This window comes from Spodoptera frugiperda, chromosome 25 (assembly GCF_023101765.2).
Source record: "Spodoptera frugiperda isolate SF20-4 chromosome 25, AGI-APGP_CSIRO_Sfru_2.0, whole genome shotgun sequence".
NCBI lineage: Eukaryota > Metazoa > Arthropoda > Insecta > Lepidoptera > Noctuidae > Spodoptera > Spodoptera frugiperda.
Window position 1 is genome coordinate 13045242 of NC_064236.1, and position 12562 is coordinate 13057803.

Consider the following 12562-nt stretch of genomic DNA (forward strand, 5'->3'; position numbering starts at 1 on the left):
ACCGCAGCTTCGGCTTATTTGGGTTCTTATCTTGGGGCTTCAGCCACGGTGGGTCGCTGGCAGCCTCCTGCTCCTCATACCCACGGGCCGTCTCGCGCCTACGCGTCTACGCGCCTACGCGATTTTAAATTACACTCTAGGGGTAGGACAAACAAGACTACGTGGAGTCGCTTTTGTAGCAATTCGGTTCTGTCATTAACTTTTGTTGCATAGCATATACATTTTTTAACCAACATTATTATTTAATTGTTACAGAATCTATAGCAAATTAGTTTGATCGGAATTATGTATAGGGCACTTCAAGTTCACTACCACCATTTCCTACATAAGTCATTAGGCCTACTATCGTTATGCGAATCAAATTTATGCCAAAACAAATTAGTCTTTGATCTTAAAGACTAAATTTTATTCTTACAAGTAAGAGTTTAGTGACATTTTGAGTTACACATGTATTATTACTTTGACTATTTTGGGCTCCCTATTATGAATAATGACCAGATAAAGTGATTAATTTATTACATTGTCTAGTGAATTTGACATTTATATATAATGACCAGTCATTATGAATAATTACTATTTAATCACTCTGACTGTAACATTTACATTAACGTGACGTCACGGTCGACGCCTTGACGCTTTGGAGCATATTTCTTCACTAAAAATCTTGTTTTTTTCCGAAATATGATTTTCTTTACAATTAAGTACTATATATTTTCGGATAGGTATAATAAAATAGTTTTTCAAAATTAGTCATCATGCCTATTGACCAAATTTATACGCTGCAGTGAGGTACCTATACAGAAAACCGAAGAGGATTAGGAGGTATAAACTTGCATTACCTTGCAAATATGCTTTACGTTCATGAACTATGACAACGCTTTTGATTTGATCGAGGCTTGGGCAGCTCCCCACAGCATATCTATTGCATCGAGGTTTAAATCGGTTTTGAAATGTTTAGGTATACAATCCAATTCGTATCATGGTTCATTTTCTCCAGTAGAGGTGACGACACTTCACTTCGTCTGATGGCTTCGACCAATCGACCATGAAAAATAAGGCAGATTTCACTTCCCTTGGTGAATTTATAAGCAAGAGATAACATGAGACAGGCACAAAAGAGACTGCACGACTGAGACCAGCCCCGTCGCCTAGCACCACTGAAATTTGACTTAAAACTAAGTGGGTTCCATGTGTGGGTTATTATCCATACTTGCTTCCAATAATAGATATAGGCTTCAGCTTCATAACACCTAAAGGACCTAAACGCACGGAAATTTGGTCTAAATTCCACAAATGTCACCAGCACCATATACAAAACGTAGTAATAATGTGTTTAAAAATACCTACATGTAAATTTAACTATTTAGCTAAAAAAAACTTAATTTCCCTTTAAAAAGTAAAAAAATAATAAAAGAAACTTAATCTTAAAGTACCTAAGAATGTACTAATAATTCTAAAAAAATACGTCGCGTTGGGGGACCGCTCCTAATTATTTCTTAGAATTATTCTATTATATTCTAAAATAGAAATATAGCGGCGCGGGCGGCGGTGTACAGTCCATAAGAATGCGGTCCAACGATTTTTTAATTTTAATTATTTTTTAATTTTTATTTAATTTTTTATTTATGTTAATAAGACAAAATAATATCTTTCAATAACTTCTTTCATTGCGGTTTAATTTGAGACCTCATCCCAGTATATTTGCAGACCTTCGGCTAATCTCCCCACTTTCACCGCCCATAACTTTAAAACGGCTCAACCGATTTTCATCAAACATGTCTAAGAACACTCGCACATAAGTCCCCTTTCATATGAAAAAAACTAAATTGAAATCACTGCATTCGTTCGGGAGTTATGATGCCATAGACAGACAGACAGACAGACAGACCGACAGACAGACAGACAGACACCTCAAACTTATAACACCTCTCTTTTTGCGTCGGGGGTTAAAAAGTAAAGTATGTAAAGTTTCGTTGTTACCGATAGTACCTACTAGCTATTAATACCTACTTATCCAAATTAACTTATGAAAATGTACAATTTATCACTAGGTAGATACCTAGGTCAGAATTAAATGCCTATTTAATAAAAAGCAAGATATTGTAAGACTTCGAATAAGTATCAACCTATACCTAACTACTATCGTATCATAAATCATCAAATAGGTACCCAATAATTAATTATATCTGGTAGAGTAGACGAGCTTGTACTGTATGACTTTGATTTCACTCATTTCGCGATAACAAATTCATTTTCAACTTTTGTTCCTATCATATCAAGTAGGTAAGTATTACCGTGGATGCTGCTGTTGAAACTGACAGAACGCAATAATACGAAAGTGAAGTAGTTTTTTAATTAAGCAAAGTTCGTGAAATTGGAATAATTAATTTCAGACAATATAATATATGGGAACATACAGCATATATAATATAACGGGCATTCAGCTGAATTACATTGAATATTGTTATATCGTTTTCATCAGAAGAAACCTGAAGATCTTTGTCGGTTGCAAAACTGGCACTAAAATTCTAAAACATGCCTTTGGAACTAAATACAAGGACTGCCAGACATAACTTATTTTCTGAAAGGCAAACGTGGGATACCAAGTAGCTTTTACATATATGTACTTTGAACGCCTCGCCTGCGTACCTGCTAAGTTGGATAAACGGCCGATTTGGTATCAGGTGAGAAAGGTAAGTAAAAATATGACTGAAAGTCAGTCCTATTTTTACTTCAATTCTGATAGCTTATTATATTTGCTTTATAAAACATTATTAGAAAATAATATCCGCACTGCCAGACACTTTCCGTAGGCCATAACTTCTGCCAGACGCCTTGAAGGTCTTAAAAAAAATATTGACCTTTCCTTATATTCTGACGTTTGATTTTTATATATGTTACTTAGAGGACTATTTTTAAACTATATTTGTTGAGCCAGACAAATCGTAAGGGCCAAACAACCCCCCAGACATAAAAAATATTCAGCCGTGAGCATGAGCGCGAGGGTACTATGCTAGCGTTTTGGAGCAAGTGAGACATCTATGTCATTTCTCTCTCTTAAATATATAGCCCGCCTTATTCTACTATGCGCTGTATCAGTGTTGCCACATCTACCAACTTTTAGGTAGATCTACCAACTGATCTGCGTTTTGGAGCAAGTGAGACATCTATGTCATTACTCTCTTAAATACAGTCTTAATAATAATAGTCGCCGTAATAATAAATCGATAATATTAAATTATGTAAAATATATGCAAGTTTTCTGCAAATATAATCTTAATATGTAGGTACTTACCACTTTTGGTACAATAGTTTTTCATTTTCATTCCAATAGGATAAAACTTATGATTAATAATAATATAATATTTTTCAAGTATTTAGTTAAAATTTGTTTATGGTTTATATTCGAGAAATAAATATTATTTTGTCAGCAATTAATTTCATTAAATAAAAAATTGTTAACATTTTATTTTATAACATTTAATTTTCAATTATTAGTAATTTGTAAGCAAAACATTCTTTTTTTATTATTTAATCGTCCTGGTACCTATTCATCGTTAGGATCATTGGAAACTTCATCAAACGAATCGTCATGCTATTCTTCTTAAGAATTCTCTATTATTCTTCTTTCATGCTCACGTTTGAATATTTTTTTACGTCTGGGGGATGTTTGGTCCTTATGATTTGTCTGGCATATGTCCATTACCTATCTAAGTAATTTTGAAATTAAATATCTATAAAGTTGTATCGGAACATCACACGACGTGTAGTACCTACTACGTATATCTACTACTAGCTGTGCCCGCGACTTCGTCCGCGTGGAATAGTTATTTTAGACATTATATTTATTTTTGCAAACAACCTCCTCAGCTTTATAAATTATAGTTGTTAAACAACGGTTAATGAGTGCAATGCAAATTCGTGATAGCACTGGATAATAAGGAACAACTCACCTATTATTATTCACACTCATTTCTGTATCCCCCTTCTACGAAGCATAGCATCATGCTAGCTAAGGAGGAGGCGGAGCGCGTGACGATCCGCGGCCACCGTAAACGCGGGTCTGTGGACGGCGAGTAAGAGTAGCTAGTCACCCGACCAGAACCAGACCCTACGGCGCGTCGCGTTTTGCGCGCGCTTCAAATAGCCAGGCCACCACAGATGGGGTCAGTAGGGCTGATGCCCGATCCGGAGCTACAGACAACGTAAAAGACTACCGGGGTTCCGGCTAAAATCAGGAGAAAGAACGGGGTGATTTTTAGTCAGTAAGAGTTCAGACACTCCTTCTCGCCTCACCCAAGGTGGGAGAAGTCATCGGAAGATTTACCCCCCGAAAAAAAAGAAAGGGTATATACTTTTTAGAACAAATGTTTTCACTCATACATGGTGACGCTAGGTTATAAAATCCGTAAGGACCATATTTTTATATCCTATCATATTTTTATGACAATAAATTGAAGAATTGAATTTTGTTCTTTGTCAGGTATTTCAGCCGATATTATTGCATCTATACATAGAATCTGGTTGTACTTTGTTAGTCAGCCACAATAAAATGTGGGCGTGTGGTAAACCGCTTTTTTGCCATTCTACGGTGTAAACTTTCGATGGTCCAAAAATGTTTTTATTCGTTAGTAGGACTATCGCTCGCTAACAACGCCTCTCCTCCTTGCAGCGTTATGTTTTGCACATCATTCGGGGCGGGTGAATTTTATATCGGTGTTATTTTAAAATTGTAATATCTTCTAAGATGTTCATTGAAATTTTGTGATGTCAAAGACAATTTTGATCACAATTAAATACTCTTAATGAACAACACATTTATTTGGATAAGGCCTATAGATACCTAATATTATTTCGTTCTACAACTCTTAACAAATAATGCATTAATTTCCACCCAATTTCATTATCATAAAAACGGTTCTAGTAAGTTAATCTTAAAGATAGACATATAAGTACTGCCGCGGACACTTTTTTAGATCATTTCAAGAGAAATAATTCTTTCATACCTACATTTATTTTTTGGATCTTGAACTGTTTTCGCAGCGCTAAAAAATATATCTATATAAGCTGTAGAATTCAATAGAAACTTTCAACAAAAATTGGTTTGAACGATCATTATTAGTTTTTAAGAAATAATAGGTACATTTTCAAAAAACGCAAATATACTTATATTACTTATCTACCTACTCAAACCTGTAATTACTTTATTTATCTATAAGTAGAATATTTTCGGCCTCGTGTTTCTATAGAAATTATCTGTTGTGTGTTGTTACCTACTGTTGTATTTCAACGTAATTATTATTGGGCTTGTACCTATTTATTTGGATATTTGTGTAAGTATCTTTTGTTTGAGGCTAACCTAACAGTGGCCACAATTTTTATTTAACGTCAACTAAGTTATTCTGTGACTTTCAACGTAACATCGAAGTGAACTCGATCGCAGTTCGCAATGTCATTGGTTATGAAAATAATCTCGACCAATTACGGGCGACAATGCAATCAAGCTCGCTTCGAAAGTAGTTCAAATTAAATAGTCAAACGAACTTACCTGTAAGTGAAGTTCGACTGTAATTATTCTTGTTGTTGCATTGTCCGAAGATGATTAGGAAAACAGTTGTAGTCTCGGCGTTAGTCCGTGGCGTCACACATAATTTTAAAGATTAAAAGCTTAAATTTCTGAACGCAGCCATGCACATTGGCAACACTGCGTCTGCAACACTAATTTCATTAAGTTCATAGCCATTTATTGGTTTTTCAACATAGGGTTCATGTTTATATTTATATAACATGAAGGATCTGGGTAGGGTGGGACTAATCATCTTCGGACAATGCAACAACAAGAATAATTACAGTCGAACTTCACTTACAGGTAAGTTCGTTTGACTATTTAATTATACTTGTTGTTGCATTGTCCTCTATGATTAGGAAAACAGTTGTAGATGTTCAAAGACCAGTTGTAAAAACAATAACCATTTGTTTAAAAATAACAATCAACAGAGTTATTTTTTAAAAAATATACACTTCTTAATTAAATATATAACTGAACAGTTATATATCTATTAACTGCGTAATTCAAACTAATTCCAAATATCATTCACATTGTTGAAGAAAAGGTTCTAAGAAAACTTTTATTAATTATTGGTCTGTTATGAAAAAACTTGCAAAAAATTTAAGACTCTCCAATCCAAGCAGCCGTTCGTCGTATTTCATCAATACTTCCCCACTTGCTGAAAACTGCTAATGTTGTTGCATGTCGGGTACTGTGTGTTGAAAATACACTAGTGTCAATTCCACTCTCTTCCATGGCTCTTTTGACCCAACGGCTGATTGTACTGAAGCACACAGCTTTATATGGCTCCTTTGTAGATACAAATAAGCTAGTACTTTTAAAATCACGTAAACCCTTTGTAACTTTTAAATTGTTGACCACCGCAGTGGCTGGACATACTCCTTTCCTAGCATTAAAGAAAAGGATCAGTTATAAAAAGTTGACCCTGTTTGGTCCTAAAGTCTTGATCAATCTATCTTTTACAAATAGATTGATGAATTGATTAATACAGTCTTGTTTCTAAAGTCAAAGTCAAAGTCAAAGCATTTATTTCAATTAATCCGAAATTAGGCACTTTTGAAACGTCAAATTGAATTGTCCGTCAGTCTGTCTGTCAGTGAAGCTAGGCGCTCGTTCCAAAGTGTTGCTTCGAATGGAGAAGAACGAGCAAGAAACTCCATAATCTAATCATTATGATCATCATTATCATCATCCATAGTTTAATCATTATATTAATAATATTAATCAGGGCTACTGTTTGAGCCCTTTAACCCGTGGCCAACGTTAATATGGTTTTCTTGGTAACAATCTGCAGATAATTCTTTCTCTAGAGTATAATTCTTTTCAATATAATCAAGTACAAAGACATATCCCAAGTATTATTATATTTGGGTTTGGGGGTCTTAATTTAAAAAATCCCTTGAACAATCTTTTGATCTAATGATTGGTATCCAAATGTGGTCCTATAACTAATGATAGAGCTAATCTTACGGAATTCAAATTACCATATGTTACTAACTGTAACTCTTTCATTGAATCACAAAGTACGGTACTGAAATAACTTCAGTAATGGTAGGCTTAGTAATGTTTATATTTATGGATTTAAATACTTAGCCTATGATACTAATGCACATGCATGCATGATTTGCATGATTCAAAGTATCTTTAGATATTGAATTCATCAAGACAAGAACTGCTTCATCACAAATTCCTAACTCTATGTTTTCCTGATAATGCTTCTACCATCAATACCACTTTCTTATAAAAGGGGTGTAACAATCTGGAATTATGCAAGATAAGGACTTAGAAGGTAAAAATATAACAGGTTCCTTTAACAATAATCTATTAACATTAACAATAACCACTGAGTGACCCAATGGGGCACAACTATTATACCTGTTGCTTTGTCTGTAATTTATTTTCTAGGGTTTTAAGAACCATAGAGAATGGAGGAGAAATAATAAATAAAATAAGCTGTATTTAGTCCAAGGAATGGTGAAAGCATCAACTGCAACAGCTCCTAGGTCTGGTTGCCATGACATATAAGTGCAACACCTTGCATTAGTATATATCAATAACCTTTGGATTGTTTATATTGCTCAGTTCCCATTTTGTAATGTCTATCTTCCTATCTTCCTTCTAGACTCAAAAAAGCTATCACACTATCTTTAGTGTTTATGTAATTAGCATCAAACAATAGTCTTTTAAAATTCACACCATTGCCAAATATTCTTAGAAATCCTATGTAAAAAATTATATTAAATTCCTCCTAATCTATTTATACATATAGGTTACAGCAGTAATATTATCACTATTTCTTCATTTATAAGCAAACATTTTTAAAACAAAAAAGGCAGCTATTCATTCCAGTGAATTTATGTGAGCCCTAGACTCTTTAATTAGCCTAAATTCTAACTTTAATCATAATTTTATACAGTAATTCTTTTATAAGCTTGGAAAAAACAATAAAAGAATATATTTCTTTCCTTTTCAGTAATGTTAAGAGTCATATCTATAGTATTGTATAGTAACAATAAAAGTTACAGTTGTAACATCACACTTAACTATTCTCTTTGCTCGGCTAACTATAAATCCTAATGTTTTTAGTAAATTCACAGTTGCTTGTATGTTTTGTATACACTGTTGTTATAACAATTTTGTTTATGTAACATAATAACATAGTTGTTTCATATACTTAAAAAAACAAAAAGTCATCTAAATAGATAACTGATATACAACCTCTTTCTCTTAAGAAAACCATCATTGGTTCATGATTTTTGTGAATGTTGATGGAGCCGTACAAAGGCCCAAGAATAAAACATAAGTATTTAACTGATAGTGTTTTCCTTAAAAATAAATCTTAAATATTTCTCACTATCCTTGTTGATACTTATCATATAACAAGTATATTTCAGATATAAGATGACAAGAACATCATCTTTTTGTAAAAACTTGCACACTGTTCGGTATTTTCCAATTTGAAATACTCAGTTTCAACAAAATTATTTAAATTCTTTAAACTTAGAACAAAACGAAAAGTTCCATTGCTCTTTTTAACAAGGAAAATAGGTGAACACAATGAATCTTTTTACAGGTTTGCAAGTTTGTATTGCTTTCATAGCAAGTACTTAACTGGTTAATTTCTGCGGTGATCTGTAAAGATTCTAGTTCAGAAAACCTATCATTTTGAGTACAACTCTGGTATGGTTTACTATGCAAAAGGATTGAATATCCTGCAACCCAACCGAGAATAATTGGATCTTGAGTTAAACTCTGGTGTGGTTTATCACACAAAGGGGTTGAGTATCCCGCAACCCAACTGAGAATAATTGGATCCTGAGTTATCAAGTTTTCAATTATTTAAGTGGTAGTTAAGTCTACTCACCTGTTGGTTCATTTGCGTTGAGGTTGACTCCTCTTGCTCTCCCTGGTCCTGACTGCTGCTGGTGTTCTGGGTGACGGCCCCCCCTCTTTTTAGCATCTGCCTGAGGAGGACCCCGCCAGTTTAAAGCTTTATTATTATTTATTTTAGGAGTACCTGTCTGAGGCACCCATGTACTTCGCTTTGTAGTGAACCTTTTTGTTTCAGCCACCTCAGTTCTTGATCAGATCTTTTGACTGATCTTGCTGTTCTGATCTCTTCTCCTAGATCTTCACCAAATAGATAGATTTCTGTTCCAGATTGCAATAGAAAATCTTTCACATTTTTATTTATAACTGATAACAGGAGGGACTTACGTCTCTTTCTATCTAAATTTATAGTCACAGAGTAGGATTGGAGCATCATTCAGTATTCTAATGATATCCATCTATGTCCTTAATTATCTCTCATGCACATTTGAAGACATGAACCCAGACATGCCAAGGCTGTTGAGGTTTGTTTCTGTTTTGTTTGTATCATTTGGTCACACTTCTGGGATTATTAATCATTGATTGTAGTGCTTACCTCCGGGTTTAACAAAAGATGCACCATTAATTTCATGTTGGAGAACGGTGAATTTTCATCAGTATGCCATTCCCCCAATCACCTTTGTGCTATTTGTTTGTGTAACTCTCCTCCTACTCTCACCAGCTGTGACTTCACACCTTATATGTCTATTACCTGAGGATCCAACATCTCTTCATGTGGTAAGACTTCAGGTAATTCTCATAAAGATTCTATATTTTCCACATTTACATCTTGTTGTACAATGTACATATGTATCATTTTGTTGAGCATTGCTCAATTCTATGCATTCATTATCCGGAGGGACATTTTCAATGTCTTCCTCCATGTAGTGTGATAATGTTAATGGTGTCTTTCCAGTTTCTGGAAGTAAAACACAATGCAAGCTGTGCTTATGGTACAGCATGTGACTTATGGTACAGCATGTGGCGTATGGTACAGCATGTGGCTTTCGCCACATCACAATATAACCATGTAAGTTCCCGCAGAACTTCCCTTGAAGGTTATAAAGACTCAACCGCGTGTGCTCCCACAGAACACCCCAGAGGTTGATTATTTGATAGCTTAGCAAGACTCAACCGCGTGTGCTCCCACAGAACACCCCAGAGGTTGATTATTTGATAACTTAGCCATTGTAGACCACGTACGCCCCCGCAGGACGTCCCACAGGTCAGGCCAGTTCTTGCTAGAAAATAACCGGCCTTGTAAATGCTCGTGCGATTCCTTGTACATAAGTATCTATCGCGCATGAAATAGCAAAATGTCGCCGCGTCCTTTACATACACATGCAAAGCGCAAGATGCCCAGGCACAAAAGTAAAAACACACGTTCTTTAAACGGTGTAGCGTTAAATGTTTTGCTGCATAGCGAAGCTATAAACTTTGTTGCAAACTTGCAAAAGATGAAAGGCCGGCCATTTTCGTACCATCATCGCTCGAATCGGAGCTCAAAAGTTCCTTTTCAAGTTTCTTCAATTTCTTCAGCAGTTTTAGATCTTGACTCCGACTTTATCTTTCCCATATTACAGTTTTAGAAACACTTATTTTAACTAAAAAATGGTAAAAATGTGGGAAAACGTGACGCCGTTACGTGACATAAAATCCGAATGAAATTAGTGTTGCAGACGCAGTGTTGCCAATGTGCATGGCTGCGTTCAGAAATTTAAGCTTTTAATCTTTAAAATTATGTGTGACGCCACGGACTAACGCCGAGACTACAACTGTTTTCCTAATCATAGAGGACAATGCAACAACAAGTATAATTGACATTTACAGGATAGCCTAACATACATGTGGTGATGTGGTGACGCAAGAAAACAGACATAACGCTTATGCATTCACTCTCAACTTTCCATGGTGCATCGAAGAACGTTGTAGGTAGGTAAACTGCAAAACAAGAAGGTAGAAATATGTACCTAAGCCTTTTCCATTCCAGAGCTGCGGACTGTCTGTGACCGGGGTTCTGGTGCAAAAAGCAGGAGTAGGAACGGGGTGGTTTTTTTTTAGTCAGTAAGAGTCTGACAAAATCCGCCTCGCCCAAGGTGGGAGAAATCATTGGATGATATCTCCCCTTAAAAAAGAGCATTTTCCTTTTGTTCACCATTATCATTAACTTTTTGTTATTTATTATTAGAATTTTATTCTACACAACATTAGTGGTTTACTGTTTTAAAAACATACTTATGATACAGATTTGATGTAACAATTTATGTAAAGAATCAGCGTAGTCAGAAATGCTTAGCTAAGGAAAGCAAAGTGTTAATTTGATTCCAAGATTTAAAACGTTATGTGGTTTTCAATTGATAATAATTTAATCCAAATAATATTATGTGTACAAACAGATACAGATCTTGACTCTAAATAAACTTTTCAAGTTACTCGAACAAGGTATCACTGAAATATAGGTAACATTTTAATAAAAAAACTCCGATTGTCAGATGTCCTTTAATTTTCTTTAGAAGTTATTTTTTGTTATATTCTTCTAAGCTAAAATCTAACTACGCCATCGCAAATACACATTTAGTATTAGGTAATAAAAATACACATTTTATTCACAAACACTGCAGCAACCAACAGCTATAGGACATAGTTGTTGGTTGCTGGACGTTGTGATTTAGTTTTATTTTAATTATAAAATAACAAAAACATGTTACAGCTGAAATAGGTATAATAAAAAAAAATGTAGGTACATTGTTGGCAATTAGGAAGAATTTTCTCCTATGTCATGGGTACACTGCCTCCCTCGTTGGTCGAGTGGTCGTAAGCTAACCCCCTACTACATGGGACTTATAACACAAATGGAGAAAAGAGGGTGTACATTGTACAGCGGCATTACGTACCGTAATGTGCACCACCTGCCTTTTCGGGGATAAAAGGCGTGACGTTGTATGTGTGTGTCATGGCATCTAAAATCAGCGTGGATTCTTTTGTGTGGCAGTCGAACCGATTACACGTTGTCTATCAGCCGATTGTAAATCTCCAAATTTTTAATAAGTGGTGGTCAGTGGTTACTTTTCTACTTGGATACTTACTTCTTCGTTCGATCGCGATTATGTACACCTTTTTGAAGAAACCAGCGCTCAATATTGGCAATAAACATTAATACGATATGCCGGTGGCTGAGACACCTACGATTTGAAGCGACGTTATAAAAATAATCAATAACTAAAACATGATTACATTAAATAGTAATTTTACAATACCTTTATAATAAATATAAATCAAAAAACTTAAGTGGAATAACATAAATAAATAATATAACCAGAAACAAAACCAGAAGACAGCATCCCCGTAATGTATAGATGTAAAGGAAGCTTAAAGCATCTCCTAACACAGGCAATCAGGCATATTTAGATTAAAAGAAGGCCCCAAACACGATTACCCAATGTTTTAACAAATTGCAACAATAAACGATATTTTCTTTTTAATTTTCATCTTACTATAAAGTTATTTGTCCAGGATGTTATTTCAGTAAGTAAACTTCTACCTGAAACACATACTTAGTATTTATTACGTAAATATGCAAGTAGTTCAGAACACTAGAGTTCATGTAGAATTGTTGAACGTGGA